This window comes from Aythya marila (assembly GCF_965140915.1).
Source record: "Aythya marila genome assembly, chromosome: 3".
Lineage (NCBI taxonomy): Eukaryota > Metazoa > Chordata > Aves > Anseriformes > Anatidae > Aythya > Aythya marila.
Genome location: NC_139044.1, coordinates 35,244,023 through 35,265,918, shown reverse-complemented (window position 1 = coordinate 35,265,918; position 21,896 = coordinate 35,244,023).

The window sequence follows — 21,896 nt, the reverse complement described above, 5'->3', positions numbered from 1 at the left end:
CACACTCCCCATTGAAGGTGGGCTTCCCAGGGGCAGGGCAAGAGCTCTGGGAGCAGGGGGCAAGCCCAGGGTTGCCTCCTCTTGCAAGAGGACTCCCTTGTTAAGGAGCCTGGAAATGTTTGCAATATTACAGCTTCCAGAGCAAAGCTCCAGTGGCCAAAGGCTTACACACACCATTACCTGGAAAACAGCCAGGGAACAATGAAGAAATCACTCTTTAAGAACACTCTTACTGCCAAGGGTGTTACAGCCTCCCAGCAATGATGACCCTGGGTTTTTGTGTCCCGATAGACACTTAACATCAGGATGCCGGGATATCTGTGGAAAGAAAGATTTAACCAAAGCGTAGATTTAAGATTGCATACGGCGAAAGAGGACCGACAGATTTGAAGTGACTAAAATGTGTCCACGTATTCTTTTTCCTGTCTGCTGATCTTTTTCTGATATTCCCAGGTTTAGAATTTAAAACAAGGTGGGACTTACTGTTTCACAAGTGCTATCCAGTCAGCAGCAGGCAAGGATTGATCTGTAAATTCAACTTACCCTTTCCTTCTCCATTTTCCTCCAAACACATTGATTCTTAATACCATTGTGTTTCATTACAAAGTAATTTAATTTGTTTTCTGCGGCCACCCCTAGGATTCTTTCAGCCTTGCTTCTTTTTCATTTATCTGTCTTCACTTGAATAGCATGGATTTCAAACACTATTCTCCAGATAATTTAGTTTGCATGCTATTTTCTGCCCGTTTTTTAACCTGTAGATCCTTTTTTATTATATCTGGGCCCTGACTGGCATTTATAATATTTTCCAATACACTTTCACATATTAATTATGATGTGAGGGATTTCTTTTCACTTTTTTCTGGGCAGCACAGCAGTGACTCTAGAAATAGATATGATGAATGGCTCAGAGGAATATGACCTGAGGAAGCTAACAGTACCAGCAACAAAGATTCTGTTTGCAGATAATACTCCCCCTACATCTGTAAATATCTGCCTTTTCTTTCAAATGAGTGTTCATTTTTCCAAACAACAACATCCTGTATAAAAAGCGTGCCATCACACTTTAAATGCCCTCAGGTTCATTCATCTCAGTATTCTATACAAAGTGTTTAAAATCTTTTGAACCTCCTCGCAGCTTCCCTGAAGCTGTACCCAAGATACCTGGAAATGATCTTCTTTCTGGCCCTGACTCCCAGGCATGGCAATTGCCTTACATCCTATCTGATAGATTTAGTCATTCATCATGCTATGGGAAGAGAGGAAAGTGCCTGAAGTCCTGCCTGAGGACCTAATAAGTATAACTCTGGGTCTCACGGTGCTATAGTGGAACTAGCAACATCCAGGCTAAGAAATGCAAGTAATCTGTATGTAACCAGTACAGTCAATTCAACAGCTACTTTATGAATGTGGAGCTCAGATCTAAAGGAAATATAAATGACTACCATATATAAACATCTTCAAACCAAAATACAAAACTAGCTTCCCAACATGGATATCCTACTATATCAAAAAACTATTGGGAAAAAAAAAAAAAAAAAAAAAAAAAGGAACGATGCAAAACAGACTAGCAGAATAAAATCTAGTCCTGATGAGAAAAAAAAAAAAAAAAAAAAAAAAGTGATAAAAATATCTTTAAGTGTATATTCCAGGATTGCAAAAGATAGTCAAAAAACATTAGCACTGTCTAATTGTTCAAAGACAGAAGTAGCAGAGTGATTTGAATAATGTACTTTCAACTCATTTTCCCTCTTTCTCCATGCATTATTCTTGAAGACGTCACTAATTTCTTTAATACATTGTTGATTTAAAATTAGTGTTCCATTATACTCTTTTCATGTATCCCATGCTGTATTTTTGTTCTTGCACTGGATGAATACCAGTCTTGGAATCAGATTTTAACTCCCCTGCAAGTTGTATGTTTACTTAATTATTAAGGTAGGGTATTCAAAAATATTTCCTCTTCTCACTACCTACTTTCTCAAGCAGAAAACAAATTCAAAAGTAATATCTGATCCAACCCCTTAAAATATGAATACCTTTTCCAGGAATCCACATTGTTTTTCAGGGTTTTCAAAAATATTTTATGGCACTAAAATGATTAAGTGGTGCACTTTTTAAATATTTCACAGTTGAAACATCAATATTTAATGATTCTACTGAAATTGGTGCTATTCAGTGGTATTTAATGTTTGTTCATCTAGTGTATTATGTATAGTACAGTGCACCCTATACTTGAAGATGGTTTCAAGTGATACATATATAATTTTTTGAAGATCCCTGAAATCATCTTATGCAGTCATGGAGAGCTATTGTTTCCTTAGCTCTCTTTATTCCAGGATTGCAACAGAATGGTGGGCATTTGGTGGTGGTTTTTTGTTGTTTTTGTTATTTTGTTTTTTATTATTTTTTGGGTTATTTTTGTGGGTTTTTTTTTTTTTTTTTTTTTTGAGTTCAACCCTTTTAGCAAATTCCTTGCTAACTATATCTATCTTTTTCATCATGGTAAGTGGCATTTGCTGGTCTGAATGGTACTTTAGAACAAATGGAATCTCTATTCTGTGATAGAGCTGTGGCTGAGAATTCTCATCTGTGACAATCTTTCATATTTCTGAGTACATCCTTGTTCATACCTGAAACACAAATGAAAGCTTTCGTAAGTGACTGGACGTTGTTTGTTTGCTTTTAAAAGCAGTGAAATTGTATCAGATTTTCTACTTCCAAACAGAAAGCTCCAGGACTGATCCGTAAGAGTTGTCAAAAAGTCCAGAGATGAGTCATGTAGCAGCTAACATACCCCACTGAGAGCTATGAGATCAATTCCAGACCCTCTTCATCCTGAATTGAGGCAGTATTAAATCTCATTAACACCTGAAACTAGGTCCCTTGTATGCCATAAATATTTTTAACTGTCAGATGCAGAGCAGGCTATTCAGGTTTTATTAAGATTAATTTTACAGAAGTTTATTCAAGAAAAACAAAAATATGAGGCCAACCAGACATTGCAGTCAAGTAGGGCACCTTGGAACTATGGTATAACACTGCATCTGTTCCTTGAGAAAAGCGAGAAATATGGCATCTTCTGCAGAAAGCTGGAAAAATCACACGTTTAGAAGCTCTGTAAAACATAGACAAAATCTACTTCTGCTTTCCAGAGTGATGGATCTGGATCAGACGGAACAAGGATTCATTATTTTCAGAGGTCTTGTGTGAAGATATCAACATGTCTTATTTTTCTTTCTCATTCTCTTATCTGCTAAAAAGGGGGATAAAAACTTTGATGTTTCACTTCAAAATGGAAACAAAACTTCAGAAATAGATAAGAAAGAGAAGAGAACTTGAACTGTAGGTCACTCCATGGTTCTTCTTTTAGTCAAAACAAAAGCAGGAAACTCAAAAAGGAACATGTTTACCCTTTTGGCACTAATGTGATGTGTGTTTTGGGGCTGGCAGAGAATACTGTCTTCTTCCAGAAATCAGTTTTAAGATCTGGCATAAAACATCCAGTTTACCTAAGGCTGAGTTAATTTTATTTCATTTCATTTTATTTTACTTTTTGTCTGAAGTGAACAGCAATTTGAATGTGTCAGTCTTCATTTGGAAAACAAAACTCCACTTTCTCCCTGACTGCTTTAATACTTCTCCCTCTGCTGGCCCTGGCTCAGCTTCCAGCAGTACCTACTTTTTTTATTCTGAGAGCACCAACTCTTGGAGGAGCTGCTCACTATCTGGGGAGAACCATTAAAAACATGAACTTCTTCACACAGCTCTGTGGTCAGAGGTGCGAAATGGGTCATAAATCCCCAAAGCAGGCACGCGCAGGTCATTGCTTTAGTACAAAGTCTTGTAAAAAATAGCTTGTGGCAGAGCAGCCCCAGGGAGGCACAAATAGTACCCAGAGGATCTGCAGCATAACATGTTCAAACAAAAAAGGCCATACCAATTCACGCAAGATGCGTAAACCTCTCTTGCAAAGCAGCAAGCTGGGCTGCTAAGCCTCTTGGGATTCCATGATGATTTGACTGGTAATAGTCAGAAATGTTCGAAAAAAAAACAACTTCTGACAGAAAATGCCAGTCCACTGAAAGTGAAATGTTTTGCAGAATGTGCTGGTTTGAACAAGGCTGCAAACAAAACTCAGCAGTTCTCTGCCTCCTGTCTTCTTGGCTCACCCACCCAGCTGCTCAGATCTTGCCTGAAGGACTGTCTCACAGCTCAGATCCCCAGGGGTTTTAAACTTCTGGGCTATTTGCCTCCCAGAGCTGCTGCCCACATTTTTAGCTCAGGAAACTTGTCTTCATAAACAGCGAAGGAAATGTATTGTTTCCAGTCTTGTTGCTGCAGTGGTCAGAGCCTGAAAATCTGGGATGGGCTCCTGGTCCCCCCATCCAGAATGAAGTATGAGGAACTGTGTTTCCATTGCTCAGCCTGGCTACTAATGGCCCTGTGGCCTCTTGTGGCCCTGACCACTACATCTTGGGGAAACAGTTACCCTGAAAGTACAGCAGACATCTGGTCCTGTCGGAGCACCATGCAATTGGCCAGAAATATGCCTGCTTTGAGTCAGTAGACCTCGAGAATTGGGGAAGCAGATTTTTACCTATTTATTTATTTATTTTCAGGAATGTCAAGTTGCAGCAAACTGAAACAAAATACTTCAGAATTTGATTTTGAAGAACACCTTTAAATTCTTGGCCTTTCTCTCTTTCTCAAGATAAAAATATTTCTGATAATGTAAAATTTATGAAGAATGGGAATGTGTTTTTCTGACCTGCTACAGTCTTTTCTAAAGGGATAACACAATAGGTTGTAGAAATAACAAGTTACTTTACTGCTTTATTGCTACCTCTCAACCCAATGCCAGTTGCTGAGGGGATGAAAATTCACATCAGCCTTCAAGAGAACGAGCAAATGCAAATATATACTCCTACTGCAAACAGAAGGCCTAATTCTTTCTCCCTTGCAGCACTGAGATTGTCCTAGTTCAGGACTTTAAGATCTTCATCCTGCAGTCCAGACACAAGGAAATCCCTGGTGTGGCAGATGCAGGAGGAAAATTAAGAAGTGTTAGTTTTTATTCATGAAATCTGTTCTCCCCTTGAAAAAGCCTTGTGCTGTAGAAGCTGTAAGTGGATTGGAACCATGATCTACAACCCTGTCACAGATCACTAACCCTTCCTAAAATTGCATGCATGCTTCACAGAAGTCCCTGCATCATACATATTGCAATGTTTATGTTTCCAGTGGGAAAGAAAGACATAGAGCGATCAAGTGTTCACATGAAGCCACTGAGAAAGATTTTGAAAGTGTCTGGTCTAGGCCAAATATCTGAAGAGTTTCTGGTTTCATTTCTGACTATATTGCACTATCCTACTTTATTTTTATAAATGCTAACCCTTGAGGAAAAGACATACTGATTCTACAATAATCTATACATATCACTGCCGAATCCCCTTTCTTCCCCCAGCAATAAGCAGTCCCCAAAATCTATGAATAATTCACACATCTTTCAGATTTGGGTTTCAGGACATGAAATAGAGTGTAAGCCATTTATAAGCACTGAGGGAATGAGGTGCAGATATTGATTATCTATTAAGGTTCTGTAACATTCGGCTGGATTCAAATCAAGGACAGAGAAAAATAGGTTTGGCTAAAATAACATTTCTCACTTTTCCCTTTTATCTTTTTCTTAGCTAGCAAAGCTTTGCTCCCCAAATTACTTTGCATTAGCTGCTTCCCTCACAGTCTTTCATTGTGCTCAACCTCTGCACAGCCTTGATATATTCAGGTTTAATTTACAAAAAGACAGAGGGAAACTCTGCCAGGAAGAGCTGCATTAAGCTGAAGATGAGTAGAAAACCCAGATGAAAAGAATCTGTCAAAAAATGCTTAAAATGTCAATGACATTTTTGTCAACATTGTGAATTGCTGTCTCCAGTAAAGGAATATTTCTTTCTAGAAGATATGACTTTTTTTTTTTTTTTTTTTTTTATTATTATTAACCAAATATACTGACATTTGGAGTAGCTTTATTTATTGAAGTACAAAGTCCATGCAGTATTCAAATAGAGGTGCTTTCTCTTCCTGCAACCTCTTCAGACCTAGAGTGTGGTTCTGAATGCCACAGCTTGAACCTCACTCTGTTCACCTGAAAAACTCACATCATTATCACCATTTTGTAACTGATAGGAAACAAGACCTCTTTTGTTTCAAAGCACATCATTATGATTTGACACTTGGGGTCTTGCCAGATTTGTTACTTGTGATGCTAAAGGATATTATAGTAGTTCCTATTCATCGATAAATATCATTCAAATGTTGAACAACTCCCAAGCCTATTATGGCAAAGTGTGAGAACACAGTCTCTGTCCAGGTGCACAGTCCGTATAAGAAAGACAAACAGTAGCAGAAACTTTAGTTATGAATTCCCTACCTGAAAGCATCTGTTAAATAAAGCAAATTGTTCCATCCAACAAACAGCATGCAGATATTTTATGTGTGTTTTTGAGGGATTTTTAAGCAAAGATGATATACATATCATACATATATTCTTAGTGTCAACAGTTTCATTATTTATGTATTTCTCATATGACCATACAGCAGAACACCACATAATTTCTTCTTCTGTCTTGCCACTAAAGGTGAAGGTGCCGTAATAGAATTGACTTGCTCAGTCAGGTGGCAAAATGTTAATTAGTTTTCATAAAAGATTAATCCATTGAATTCTAAGTGAGTGAATTTGCTTCCAGGGTATTGAAAAAAAAATCACTGTGATATGCTTTGAATTAGTATGTAATGCCTTTGAAAAACCCCTCAAAATGATGTAGGATTTCTTGAGAGTACTATTCTGTATGTATTCCAGTAATTTAAAGGTTAAAACACCTGGAGGTATCACAGGGAGAAAACGATGCTACTGTTTTGATGCAATATTAGTAGAATCCACATTCATACAGCTAATTATCATCAAAATCTAATCCAATAGTTTTTTGAACTCTTACTCTCTGTTATGGGGGTGTTTCTACTGCCCACAGCTGAAAAGAAATTAAAAACAACCTGGTTTAGAGAAAGGGGCTGCAAAGATTAAATGAACACAGAATAAAAGTTGATAGTAATTAATAAAACTCAGATATTAGCAATTGCAGAAGGTTGGTGGGGGAGGAAAAGGATAATGGAAAAATCTGTAACCTGTGAGATTTGGCAGATAAGAAAGATTTTGGTGGCAAAATAAAAACATGAACACGGTCCTGGCTTATTTCTACCAGGAAACAATACAAACATTGATAAAGAAGTGCAAGGGGCATGTGGATTGAGTAAATATTTCTGTTTCTGGGAAAAAAAAAAAAAAATGTATTCCTAACAACTGATGGTCTTTCAATACTTTCATTTGTGCCAGTAACATGAGAAGATAATAAGAGAGCTACTACTACTAAATATATATTTAAGCAGCAGACCTACATAATTATGCACAAGTATGCACAAGTATTAAACTAAGTTATCTTTGATATAAAAGTTGATTTTCTTTAAGTCTTGGAAAAAAAGCAGATTTCCAGAGGTTGCTTAGATGAAATGACCTGAGTCATTGTCAGTCTGACACTGATCACAAACACAGTAATGGGAAGGCTGATCCAGATCTAGATTAAAACCAAATTAAAGGAGGGAAATACACTTAATTACAATCACTGTGGTTTTGTGAAAACCAGGTCCTGTCAAGCTAACATCAGAACTCTGAAAAAATTAAAACCTCATAAATATAGTAGATAAGATGTATTTCAATTTGATTTGAAAAGGTATGGTATGACATGAAAATTTAAAAATCAAATTACAGTTACATTAAATCAAAAACGCACATATTACTTGAATTAAAAGTTGTCTAATTGGCAAGCTTCAAGAAGGTACTTGTGAATTATATTTCTGTAAAAGACCAGCTATCAGTATCATCTAGTCAGGATCCATTCTTTTTCCTAAGCTGTCTGCCTGATGTAATTGCAGACTCTGAAAGTCTCAGGAGTGTGAGAATGTGAGCAAACCAAGAAAAAAAAATATATCATTTTAAATGTATCCTATTCCTTGTAAGTTTTCATTAAATATTTTTTGCTGGCCACTGTTGGAGATAAGGTGGCCTAGATGGTCTACTTTAAACAGTTGCCCTCAAATAGTACTTCTTTTATTGGCAGCTCTGAAGAAAACATAAAAAACTATTAATGTTTTCAGATAACAAAAATGTTAGGAAAGTGAAGTAAAAGGGAATAGAGTGGCTAATTAGACCACTGTACATATAAACAGGTCGAGCAGCTGTAGAGCAGTTGCATTGCCTCTATCTACACTTAGCAGCCTTGTAGCACTACCTGCAACACCATGCTCAGCTCTAGGGTCTGTAAACATGTAAAATATGGAATAATTGGAGAAAGTTCAGGGAGTTACCCTGAGAATGGTCAAAGAAATGAAAACACACCCTTCGAAAAGAGATTTGAAGAGCTCATCAAAAAGGTTTACTGCATAGCAGTCTGTAAGTATCTAGTTAAATCAAAAAAAAAAAAAAAAAAAAAAAAAAAAAGACTAGAGAAAAAGAGGGAATACATAATTCAAAAGTGTACTTTAAACACTTAGGTTATCTAAACAAAGGATACATTATACATTTTACTGTGGCTGTTGTGGAGTTCCTACCTCTGGCATTTTTTTTAATGTCCTTCAAGTTATGATTATCTTCTCAAACTTTGCATCATGATTCTACAAGACGTTATGGAAAACCAAAAGGGAGAAGGGTAAGAAATGTCAGAAAAGGCTTAGTAAATATTTGAGCTTAAGTAGTTCTACCTGTTTCCACAGGGAACTGTGTGAAGACTGATCATCAAATAAGGAGTTAAATTTTAAAAATATTTGGGAAAGAAGCAATTAACTCCAGAAATCCTTAAGGCCTATTACAGGAAGAAGATCAGGTGGGATAATCATGATGTCCTTTCAGTTCTTGTAATTTATTTATCTATTAATTAGACCTATGTAAGTGGGGATTTGATTGGACCACAGCACTGAGCTAGAAGCTTAATTTACCGGGTCTACACGGACTTATTGTACCAGAAGTGTATGAAATTGAACTTAGAGGTTTAAATATATGTCAGTGACCCAGCAGTTGGGTTGACAAAGGGCATGGAAGTAATAAGACAGCTATGATATAGACCTTTTGCAGGTATGAGTCAGGATTTACGCCAAATGAGGATCTGTCACTCAGTTTCAAGCCTCCACTGGCCAATACATTCTGCTATCATGAACTTACTAGAAGTTGTATTGTAATTAAGAATGGCTTCTGCATGTTTAAAACATCCTCTAACATTTACCTAAGTCTCTTGGACTGCATTTTAGCCCCTGTATGGCTGCCGAAAGTAGAGAAGTTCTTTGAAATGTTTATATTCATTATAATAGCACCAGTTGATCAGAAATCTCTCAAAAATGTATGGTGGCACTAGGAATACATATTTAGAATATTATTCAATAGGAAGGAAAGAAACAATGGATGGTTCTGGCTTTGTTTTGTCTTGTCCTCCCCCACCCACCCACACCCTGTAGGAGGAAGAACACAGAGAGCAAGTATTAATTTTAACAATTCAGCATTTGTTCTACTATTTCTTAAACAACTGGTTAGTATTTATATTGCTGTGTATTACCATTCAATATGCAAGTGCTACTCAGTCCACTGGTTCTTCATGTTATGGCAGGCAGCGATTCCCACTACTCCTTTAAAATAAGGTTAGTTAAGTAAAACAAGCAAAGAGGAGAAAATGCTCACTCTCCCATTATCTTGGCCATCTGTGTGTTTTCCTCACGGCATCTCTCCAAATGCTTTCAAAAAATACCACGTAAAGTGTTAATGACTAATGAAAATGCACAGTAGACCCTGCTCTCCTATACTTTGACCTTCTCTTCTTTTTCTTCTCAAAAAAAAAAAGTAAAAATAAAAAATCAGAATATATTTGATTAAATGCTCTGTGACCATTTGTGCTATTAAATCCTCTCAGGACTGATAGCAACTCAAACTAAAATCCTACTGCCTGTTTTTCCTGGGGGGGGGGGGGGGAAGGGGGCGGGAAGGGGGATGGAGTTTGTCTTGTTTCTGGATTGACACAAACCTACAGATAATCCCTGCAGTTCCATAGTGGTGAGTGTAGCAAGTATTCCTGGGCAGATCCCTACAGACTTCAGTTTGTCCTTAGGGTGCAGCAGCAAGTGCAAGACACTTCCCTTTCCTCTGGAAGCATAGAAACTAGTTGTATCATTCCTGGCTTAAGTCTGCCTATTTAACCATAAAAAAGGCAGCACCTCCACCAGGTGCAGAGCCTGGTGAACACAGACCTAACATCAAACACTGTCTCGTATGTACCACTGACATAAAGGCACATGGTAGTTCACAGGTGGAGAAAAACCCTCAGATAGTGTCTGGCCAGCTCCAAGATAGACTGCAGTGTAAGTCACTTCTCATGCTAGAAGGTACTAAAGGGGTTTTAGCCATCACTAGCCACCAGGGTCTTTAGCAATCACTAGCCACCAGTAACTGCAAGTGATAGAATTATATAAAAGGAATACAGCTGCAGAGAGATACACCCCAAATGTGAACAGACTGGATAACAACTGTTGGTTGGATATGTGTGTTAAATCACTGGCTATCTGCAGCCCAAGAGATGGATTCAAATGACTTATTTTTTATTTTTTTTTCCCAGCGTCTCCTTCAGTACGTTTATTCACCTCCTTTTGAAATCTATAGACTATTTGGCCCCAGTTGATGGATATCATGTTAAGGGCTCTGCCTGGATGATCCTGGACAGCAAGAACCCTATCTCCCTGTCTGCCTCTAAAACAGCATGTACACATGATTACCTATGGAAATGAAATATCAAAAGCTAATTACAGCAGTTTCCACTAGTATCACACTCTGATGTTTTCCAAACATAAGGATTCACACTTTTGGTCTTATTTTTAGAAACAAACAGTAAACACAGCATGCTTTTAGTATGGTTATCCTTTTATTTGATCATCACAAGCTCCCCAGAAAGCTATTACTCCTTTACCTCATTTTATCTGAGTGAGACTCCCCTCCACTACTGCCCCTCACACAAAATTAATTTGTCATTGCACTTGAAAAACATTATGGCTAGTTTGGCTGTGATGAGTCAGCAATGATTTATCATTCTATAGAGAACCCCTGTCCTGTAAGTACCAGAAAATGAGATTAAAAGAAAAAAAAAAAAAAAAAAAAAGGAAATTCTCCGGTCTCATAGGACAGAGCAAGAACAGATTTATTGAAGACAAACAGTATGCTGGAATGTGTGGGATGTAGCACATTTCTCACTTTCAGTCATATTTTTTATGTTTCAAAATCAATGGCATCGTAATTTGATATAAAAATCTGTTTGGAGAATAGGAACATGAAATTTTGTTTTGAGGTTAACATTACTTGGAAAAAAAAAAAATATATATACATATATATACAATGTTTTCTGACCAGATTTACATATTTCAAGTTTTATGAATTGAAATACAGAAGCATACAGTCCATATTCTCCTCAGGTAATCTTATGACTCTTCTTTCTCCTTGCATGTAGATTTATTATTTTGTGGCATTGACTTTTATAGGATGGTAATGTTATAGCTTTGATTTAGATTCTTTCCAAATACCACAGTCTATTAAAAACATCAGTTCATCAAAGTCCACAGTATTAATTTTCCAGGAATATCCCCACAGGATTTTTAAAAATAATTTTGTATTATGAAATCATGCTTCAAACTGAACTAACAGAAACCTAATTATAAATGGGAGCACAGTGCTAATTAAACCACCCACTTTAGAATTAAGGCCCACTTGGGGGTATTCACATTGGTAAATTGCCAATTTAAGCTAAATTTCAGGATATAATCTCCAAGTATTGGCTAGCCCTACCTTTCTGCTTTTCTTGGAAGGCAAGAAAACCTAAGATCTCTCAACCTTTGAAATATTTCAGTGATTAGCAGTAGCTGCTATAGTAGCAAGGGTCAATCCAAAACATGAAAGTTCCCAAGCCTTACTCTCCTCATGGTTAAAAGTAGCCTGGCATGGTGTCTAACATGCCTGACTTGTCTCAGATGCTACCCCGGGTGATTTTGTTTGCCTGAGCCATGCCAAAGGACTGGGAAAGGCAGCTGTGTGTTAATTCACACTCAGAGCTCCACCATTCTCCAGTGGAGATTTCAGGTGAAAGGGAAAACCAAAGCACAGTGGCCCCAGCATTGATATGGACCATCTACATTTTCTGCCTTGAGTTTTAATGGTAGGGGACTGGTTCTCCTGCAGAATAGTCAATAGAAACCTCTGGTCAATCCCACCTGAACTACAGTATCTGATGGTATAAAAACTAAGTGTTATATGGGACAAAGAGCCTTGATCTTATTTATTGTAATTTAGACATTTCTTTAAACATTTTTTGTTTATTATAATTTAGGTCACCCATGTGACAAGCAGCCTGTGTATGACAAAGTCACTTGCTGTGCCCTGATACTTATTTTCAGCTCTGAGTGTTCCTTTTAATGGGAAGGGAGAAAATTCAATTCCCGGTAAGCCAGCACTGTGCTGAGAGATAGTGAGAAAGTGATGTGACTTACTTGTGGACTTCATTTCAGAGTAAGGAGAGTGGCTGATACCTTTTGCTCTGAGAGAAAGACAGCTAGGCAATAGATGCCTCACAATTCTGATCAGACAGGGAGAAGCATGGATGGAGAAATACCACGGCAATCAGCCTTTACTAAGTGGTGATAATGTGGTCCAGGAAAGAAAGTATTTCTACCTATTACACAAAAGCATTTGGTCTCTTAGATACCGTCTGGCTGGTACCATCAAACATTTATGAGAATTTAATGATTTTAGTGGCCAGATCCACAGTCAAGCTGGGATCTTTCTGACTCTCTAGAAATGTTTCCTTCCAATCACATACATCTGGAGAGATTCCATGAGTAACCTGGAAAGTCTTGGGTGGTATATCAGTAAGAAGACACCCTGGACTATGATTTCATACAATATCTTAAATGGTGTCAAGCTTGTTCAAAAATTGGCTGAGAAATCTCTGAAGATAGCCTAGGGAAAGAAGTAGCACTAGTACTTTGCAAGTAAAAATTTCCCATACACAGAGAGCTCTGAAGCATTTATTATTGCACCTGGGTTCTGATCCAGCAAAAGGAAGGTTGTGCAACTGATTACTTGTGGACATTAAAACAGCTAACTGTTGACCAAAGAAAGCCTATTTCCCCAACAGGAAAATGAATCCTGTATGTGAAAATAAAATTTCCTCTCTATATAATGTTATTTTCTGTTGGATGTAGTAGTCATCACTTTTTCCTATATATTTATGTATCCATTTTATCTCCCGTGCTACTCTGTATTATTAACTGCCATAATTCATAACACAGTTTTGTCTTTCATGGAAAAAAAAAAATATCCAATTTCTTTCTTCTTTTTTTTTTTTTTTTAAAACTCTATTCCTTTGAAAGATGTTATGTCCTTATATCTCTGCAATGGAATTCCTAGGTGACATGAGACAAAAATAAGCATGTCTGGACATACATTGGATTTGCTTGGCACTAAGACAATATTGTCAATTTCTTGAAATTTTTCTCAACTTTGACAGGCTAAGATTTGTTATCCTGAATTTTTGTCTCAAACTTTATCAGTGACCTGGAGGAGGTGGAGAGCACACTGCCATGAACTTTTCAGATGACACCAAGTTAGTGGGAACAGTCAAAAAGTAGGAGGACAGGACTGTCATTCAGAGGGACATAGAGGGGATGAATAATGGCTTGACAGGAAATACAGCAAGGAAAAATGCAAAATCCTGCACTGGGGAAGGAAGGGTCCCTGTAGTGGCACAGGCTGGGGCTCATTCAGCCTAAATAGCTGGCTTTGTGGGCACCTAACAGCACCTTCTTGATACCTATAAGGAAGTTATCAAGAAAGGAGCCAGCCTTTTCACAGTGTTGCATGGTGAGAGGATGAAGGACAGTAAGTACAAACTGAAATAAGAGAGATCCAGATGGGTTATAAGCAAAAACTTTTTCACCATGAGGACAGTCAACTGGAGGGGCAGGTTGCCCAGACAGATTATGCAGTCTCTGTTCTCTGTTCTGGAATGAAACCCTGAACAATGTGGCCTGACCTATTGGCTGTCTCTGCTTTGAGCAGGAGGTCTAACTAGAGGTCTCCTGAAGTCCCTTTTAACCAGAATTCCATGACTCCAAGATCATTTTTTTGAAAGTTTCTGTCAGGAGAGTTCAACAATTTTCAAGAATCTGTTTTTACATGTACACGTTAGAATGTTTCTTGTAGAATATTATTTTGGAAGCACTCTTTGGAGTGCTAGGCTCTAGAAAGGGCACTTATTTGAAATGACCTCTGTGGCAAGGATGTTCCTGTTGCTGCTCCATTAAAACCCATTTAAAATAGAAACCTTTGTAAACCTCTTCTCAACAACAAAACGGGGAAATGTTTCGGACTTGCCAGCAAAGTTACCTGAAAACGTCCTCCCTATATGTTGATTGCCTAGGAAGACTAGCACTGATATTCACCTTGTCTACCTTTTGATATCTACTGTGTAGGTGTTCACTTCTGAGATAGTCACCCCATGCTCTTTTTATAGCAGAATGTAGGAGTTAACACCTGGTTAACTGAGTCCTGCCCTGGATGACTAGCTGAGACACAGAACTTTCGGAGGATTTAAATTAGAAGAGATGAATCTCATGACTGACAAGCAGATATCTAGTCTCTATTTATTTTTTTGCTCTTGTTATTTATTTTTCCTTGTTACCCTTCTTCCAGAAAGCAGTATACATTACTTCATAGAAGCTCTTCTGTAGTTCCTAATTGCTTCAAACACAGGCTATGTTAACTTAATCTTGTTTTGAGACTATTATTATTCCTACTGTATAGGTGGAGGACAGCACTATCTGCAGTAACAGATACCCACAGGTGTATTTGTCTAAAGACATCTCATCTCCAATTCCATGTCCTCAGTCTAGTTTGAGTTGGTTTGATGTAACCTTACCAGAGATCTTTAAACCACCTCAAATATGGTTTCTGCAAATTTTCACCAAAGCAGTACTTGAAGTACTTGACTCATATAACATATTACACTTCTCTCTCTAACTTTACTCATGCATTTATCACAAAATGTTCCACAAATGATGGTCAGCAGGGTTATCCCCATATACAAATAGATAAACAGAGACATGAGGAGTTCAGTGTGTGAATTGTAGAAGGATGCAAGTTATCATGTTGAAGCTCTAATGGGAATTGACCTCACAGGTGTTTCTCAACTAAGAGAGAAAATACATCTGAAATACTGAAGGGGAAAGAGAGAGAAGGGGGACAGGTGCTGTGGAATCATTCCTTTCTTAACATATATGTAGAAACAGGTTTAGATGGATAACTTAATGATTATTAAATATATTTCTCTTTTTCTTCCAGAAAAAGAATGAATCTTGAGAAAGTTGCAGGGAAAATCCAATGAGAACTGAGTGCCATGACTGATCCTACAACGCATGCAGTGTTAGTAAAATAGTCACAATCCACAGCATGTGTCATTTTCTCACAGATCTCTGAGCTACTTCCTTCTTCATTATACATCTGCATTTAAAGTGTAAGTCAGATACCTGCTCTGTTGTTTTTGGAACAGATGTGTCTTTGAACAAATTGCTGGGGAAAAAAAAAATAATCTTACAAATAAGTTAAAAATGTAGATTTGGCTCATCATATTACAGTTTGCTGAAGTCTTCCACTGAAGCTTACTGAGTTTGTCCAAAGCAATCTTACACTTGTTTCATAATGTTTTGTTTGTTTGTTTGTTTTGGTTTTGTTTGTTTGTTTTTCCCTGTGAGCCTAAAGGCAAAGACAGAGGAAAAGGCAACCTAAATACCGGTGCTCTATACCAAATGCTTTGTCAATGCTCTTGGGAGATCCTGGAACTGTACCGATTCCCTGGAGCAAAATATGAAATACCTGTTTACAGCAAGTTTTGCTATTGTCCATTTTTATCTATTTAGTTCCTGGAAACTGAGAAAATGCTGTAAGAAATTCTGTTACTTTTTTCGTGTGTAAAGGAACTGTTTTACTGCACTGGATGTCTGGTGGAGATTTCAGTAGAGTATAAGTGCAATTTAAACCTCTTTTGAACAAAGGAATTACCACATGTTCCTCATGTCCGTTGTCCTGTCATCATGTGCAAAAGCAGAGCACACTGATGGTGTTTCTTCTCCTGTTACATCTTGCCATCCCAGCGCCACAGTTTAAAGGCTCCCTGAGATGGAGGTTGTAACCCAGCCTTTGTACTGAATAGCTATCAAAAGACTTTGAAGGTTCTCTACAGTTTTCAGGCAGCATAGCAAGAAAAAAAAAAAAAAAAAAAAAAAAAAAAAAAAGTAAGGATCATGCCAACCATCTTTCAAGAAATGTGTATGTGCAGAAACCTGCAAGGTGATGATGGGGGATGCCTGGAGTGACAATGCAAAGGGCACTGGCTCTCGTTCATTCCTACTTGCAATCTGCACTGGAGACACAGCATAGTTGTAAAAGCAGCTGCTGATATTCCAAAGATTCTGGCAGGAAATGGTCTCACTTCTGGTTCGTCATAGGCTGAAGGTGTGTCACAGACTCCCCCACACAAATTTAAAACTCATTTCCTGAGGAAGACCAGCAATTCAGAAAGTTGTGTACATCTGTGTTGGGAGGGTTTCTTTCCTCCCTGAGTCACACATGTAATCATTTTATTCAGAATTAATTGTATAAAAGCTGAAGGGGGGCATTTTCTTTAAGCTGTTGTAAATATGTAACATTTACAAGTTGCCAGCTGGAGACATATATTTTATAGACATAATAGTTGTAAAGGGTTTACAGACATGAGCCTAATTCATAGACAGTGAACGGAGGCAAACAGAGTGAAAAATCAGTCCCAAAGGATGTTTTGTATCCTTTAGAAGACACTCAGAGCCTTGAAGTGAGCATCTCAATCCATCATTCAAGGAATATCACTAGATGCAGGACCTGAACCTCTGTACCTCCAAAAATCACTCTGTTAATGGCCTATAGAATTAGGTAATATTACTCCTGGGCCTAGTGAATACTTCATGATTTATACAAAGTGCAGCTTTTGCAGACATATAGAGGCATAGAGGCGTAAGTTCCTGTGTCTATATGGACATACAGGGAGATGAGCACAGTCAGAAACCCATTACTAGTGCCCAGGATGTGAGTTCAAAATTCTGCTTTCAGTCAAGCACTTCTGTGATTTAAACACGCTGAAAGTCAGCAAGCTGGATATAAGACTTCAAGAAAAGAGCAGTTTGGGAATGTTTCACCTAATCTACTGAAGAATACAACTGCCCTTGAAACAGAGACTCCTTTTGCTTTCTGAATAGCAACTGGCTGTCCTGCTCAAGAGCTCTGATATCACCGATGAACATTACAGCATGCAAAGAACCCAACAGATTGTTTTTGGGTTTTAAACACTCTGTCCACATCTGTGCAACACGTGTATGCCCAATTTATTAAAAAAACTCCTAAACAGAGCATCCTCTGTCATGGTTAGTATATCCTCCACAAAATTGTTGTTACGTACTCTTGCCATTTATGACAGTGGTAATTACCTGTTTTCTAAATTGAGCTGAAGCTTTGACTTTTGGCTTTGGTTAGGTAGGGGAGCAGAAGAGGGCGAGCAAGTGACTGAAGAAGAGGAATGAACAAGTTTAAAAAAAAAATAAAAAATGTTATCTTCCTGCAGACATGCTTCTTCATCTAGTCATTACTTTTTGCATATGCATGTGTGTGTAATGTAGATTTCATTGCTTATATAAGTTTCTGGTTAATATGCTTTAAAAGCTTCATGAAGAACACTATCATTTGAATTATTTATCATTACAGGCATTTCTAAGGCACTTATCACCAAGATATTTGGAAGCACTTTTTATAGCTTATATTAGGACATTAATAGCTAAAAAGAGAGAAAAATACACCTTCCTGCTATCCTGCTCTGCTGTACTCTATAGCAGAAAGGCAAAGAAAGTGTTTTTGGCCAGTGAACTAAAAAAAACCAGAAGCTCATTTCTTCAGATCAGCCCACACATAGAAGTACAATTATAATCATTCCTGAGAAGATCCAGATATATTTCCAAGCATTTCTGATGCAAGTTGTTTGCAAAGATAGGCCTCTTTTGAGGAACATCCTGTATCAACATCCCAGAGCCTTCATCCTGGACCTAGAGATGCCAACATTTTACATGAGTAGAAGGCACACAATCAAGATAACTGAATCCCATTCCTTGGCCTGATGAGAATGACAGAGCACCCAGTAGCTGTCTGTTCTTGTGGGACCTATTGCCTAACTCCGTGTTGTGCATGGAATATGTGGATGCTATGGATGAAATATGGAACGAGTTTTCTGCATTATGTTATCTTCTGGCATTAGACAGAGAGTTATTTTAGCTATATTTCACTGAGTCCTCAGCTATGTCGAATTACTTTGCATCTGCTTGAGGCTAAGAGGATGAATAGAGACAGTTGCTGCAGACCAGTTGATGCACAATAACCTGTTACCTATGATACTTTGTGCATGCATCTAAACCATTAAATGACTCTAATACAAAGCAAGATAACCTGAAATAGTTCTCAGCTGCCAAGAGCTGGAAGTAAAAGCATAAAATGTATTCCACAGGTTGAATACTGTCTTGTTGTTTGTTACCCTACTACATGTCCATGTGTCTAAACCATAAGCAAGATTTCTTAACCATTAGGGAAAATGATTTTCTGGGGCAAGCAGAACAGCGTTCAAATCCCACTTATTCTTGTGCAAAATGCACGCACATCCTTGTTCTATCCGATTCTGAATTTTGGCAACTAACCTTCAAAGGTCTGCTGAGCAGACCCTATGTTTTTCAGAGCATCAAGAGTCAAACTATTCAATACAGCACTTTCCCTACATGTCTCTCATCTTATATGCTGTATTTATTATTCATATCATGAAGCTTTCCCTGCATCATGCTGGACTTGCTGCTGCTTCTGGTACTCTATTTCACTCACACTTTTTTTTTTTTTTTTTTACACACTTATTTAAATAATAATAAGAAGAAAAACTTTCACTTGTAGTCAACCTTGTTAATCCTGCTCACTATCCAGGAGAGAATACAGCACTTTCCCTTATTAAAGCACAGTGGATCATTACCCCAGCTAGACTGAATTAGCCTGTAAAAAAATGCACTTGTGTTGTTACAGAAAATAAAAATAACTGAATAGCCATACTGAACAGCAATCTATCACTGGTCAGTGGCACAAAGGGGTAAAAATATAAGAAGAGGATAAGTCCACAGTAAAACTTCCCTTTTATAACATCCAAGATTCCCTCAGTCACTGGTTTACAGACTTCCTGAGCCACTGTACCTCCACCTTTAACACCTTCAAACTTCATAGCAGTCGGTGGACTTGTCTTCCATTAATATATATACACACACACACACACATATATATATATATTTAAACACATGTTGGAGCCCTGCAGCAATTTGAACCAGCAAATTCTTCAGTTTCATTGTATGAAAGATACTTTCCTTTCTTTTTTTCCTTTCTTAATTTAAAAGCATCCAGCTGATTCTTTCACTTGTACTCTAGTTCCTCTACACTATTCAATGTATAGAGCTCTACCAAACCTCTCTTTGGCTCTCTTTTGCAAGCCAAAAAACCTACTGTGTTTAACCTTTCCTCATGCAAAGGCCTCTGTTCTAGCTTCTTTTTAGTGTAACTCTGCTGACTTCTCCTTAGACTATGTCAGGACTTTATACATCTTTACCTCACTACTGTCAAGGTTGTAGGCAGAAGTTAGCTCTCCCAGCATTCACAAGACTTGACATGTGCATTTAAGAGACAAATGTCTTAGACCTCATAATTTGTTGAGAACGCCTCAAAGAAAAGCACAAATATGTTTTCACATTCCTGGCTCAGTGTGCCATGTTCCACTACAGAAGTTGGCTTACATGAAAAAGAAGCTAACTTCTTCTGCCAGCTGTTCTAGACTTCATTCCCTGAAATAAAGTAGAAAATTCTATGCTTTAATATGGAAATTTCTTGTTTAAAATTGTCATAGAATTGTTTATCAACATTGTAGATTGAAATTTCATGATAGGATAGATTAAAAGGATTTAAAAAAATAAAAAATAAAAAATCCTTTCTGATCAGTGACCTTCTACCATGTTGTAGAGCCACAGCTGAAGTACCTGTCACACAAATAAACTTAACTTACTAAGAAAATAATAATTACAATGAGGTAAGGCATTGACATATCTCTGCAGCTCTGGGCCAGAGGAGGACGAACTGCAATCTATATACTCATGCAAGGATATCTTATGTAGAGTGAGAAATACTGAATTATGAGATTTATCAGTCACTTTTTCCACTTTCAGACATCAAACCAGGACACCACTTTGTAGGAGTAACTCCGCTATGGTCAAATGCAGAGGGAATGCACTTATCTAATTAGACCCCGCTGATACCTCTAGTAAGTAATTTAAAGCAGTAATTTTCTGCTGAGTTATTACTGACAAAAAAATAAATAAATCAAACACTATTTCGGTGCCATCATATATGATTACATTATGCAATTCATATAAGTGGATATTCTCTCCAAACACCAAAAAGAAATATTTGAATACATTTATGCTTTTCTATATTCCTGAAAACTGCTTCCACCTATTGAACTCTATCTATATATATATATATATATACACACTTATTATAAATATGTTTCCATGTTTTTTCAGCTGTAATAAATTGATATGGCATGCCAAAGTGTATAAAATACCACTTTTGATCAGCAAAGTTAAAGTTAGTATTTTAGGAAAAAAATAGATTCTAACAATCCATGATTAAATTGTCAATAGTGATATGGAAAAGGTTAGCATGCAATAAGTACTATATTCTGCTTGGGAAAATATAATATGAATTTATATGATATAAGGATTTGACATGAGGGCTGACGATACATCTTTTCTTGGATTCAAGTTATGCAAAGTTAACAGATTGGAGACAGAACATAAGGTAGGTACTTTAAAACCTGGAAACTTAGCATAATGCAGCAATCCAACAGAGAAAAGGCAAACTTTGGGCTCAGTAGCATTTTCAGAGAAAGCTGTATCAGGTAGGAAGAGAAGGGGGAAAACTGGCACCAATCAAAAAGCTATTTTTTTCTTTTCAAACTAGCACAGAATAGCTGTATACTAGGCAGATTGGACATTTATCCTGCTGCCTATCAACTCATGTAAAATCTTTTGCAATTGGCATCCAATGTGCTAAACCTTGGTGCTGAGTCTTCAAGACAAATTTAAAAGCCAGGGAAATGTCATTCCAACAAAGATTCTTAAAAACTAAAAATTACATTGCTTTCCTGAAAACAATGTAGAACGAGAGAAGCTGTTGAAGGATGGCACCTTTAACATCTATGGTGCCCATGCTGAGAATCAACAGGTGCAGCACCAACACTGAAGGAAACTTAAAAGTAACTGAAGCGTGCACTATGAGAAAAACAAACAAACAAACAAAAACAAAACAAAACAAACAAACAAAAAACAACAGTTAAACAGTTATAACTGCTTATCAAATAAAAGGAAATTGTTTCTGAAGAAGCTTCACTGTGAGATCATGGAGACAGCAGAAGTCTATAAAGATTGTATCCAGAAAAGCCAAGTGAGACAAAGCAAGGGACATGCATTTCCTGCTTCAAGTCACAGGCTGTTAGCTCATACCTTGCAGAAAACAGCCAGCTGCTGTAAGGACACACAGCTGACAGGGTTTAGGCTGGGTTTTGGCTGAAGTTTAAGCCATAGAGAGTTAACAGTTTGACCCAATTTGT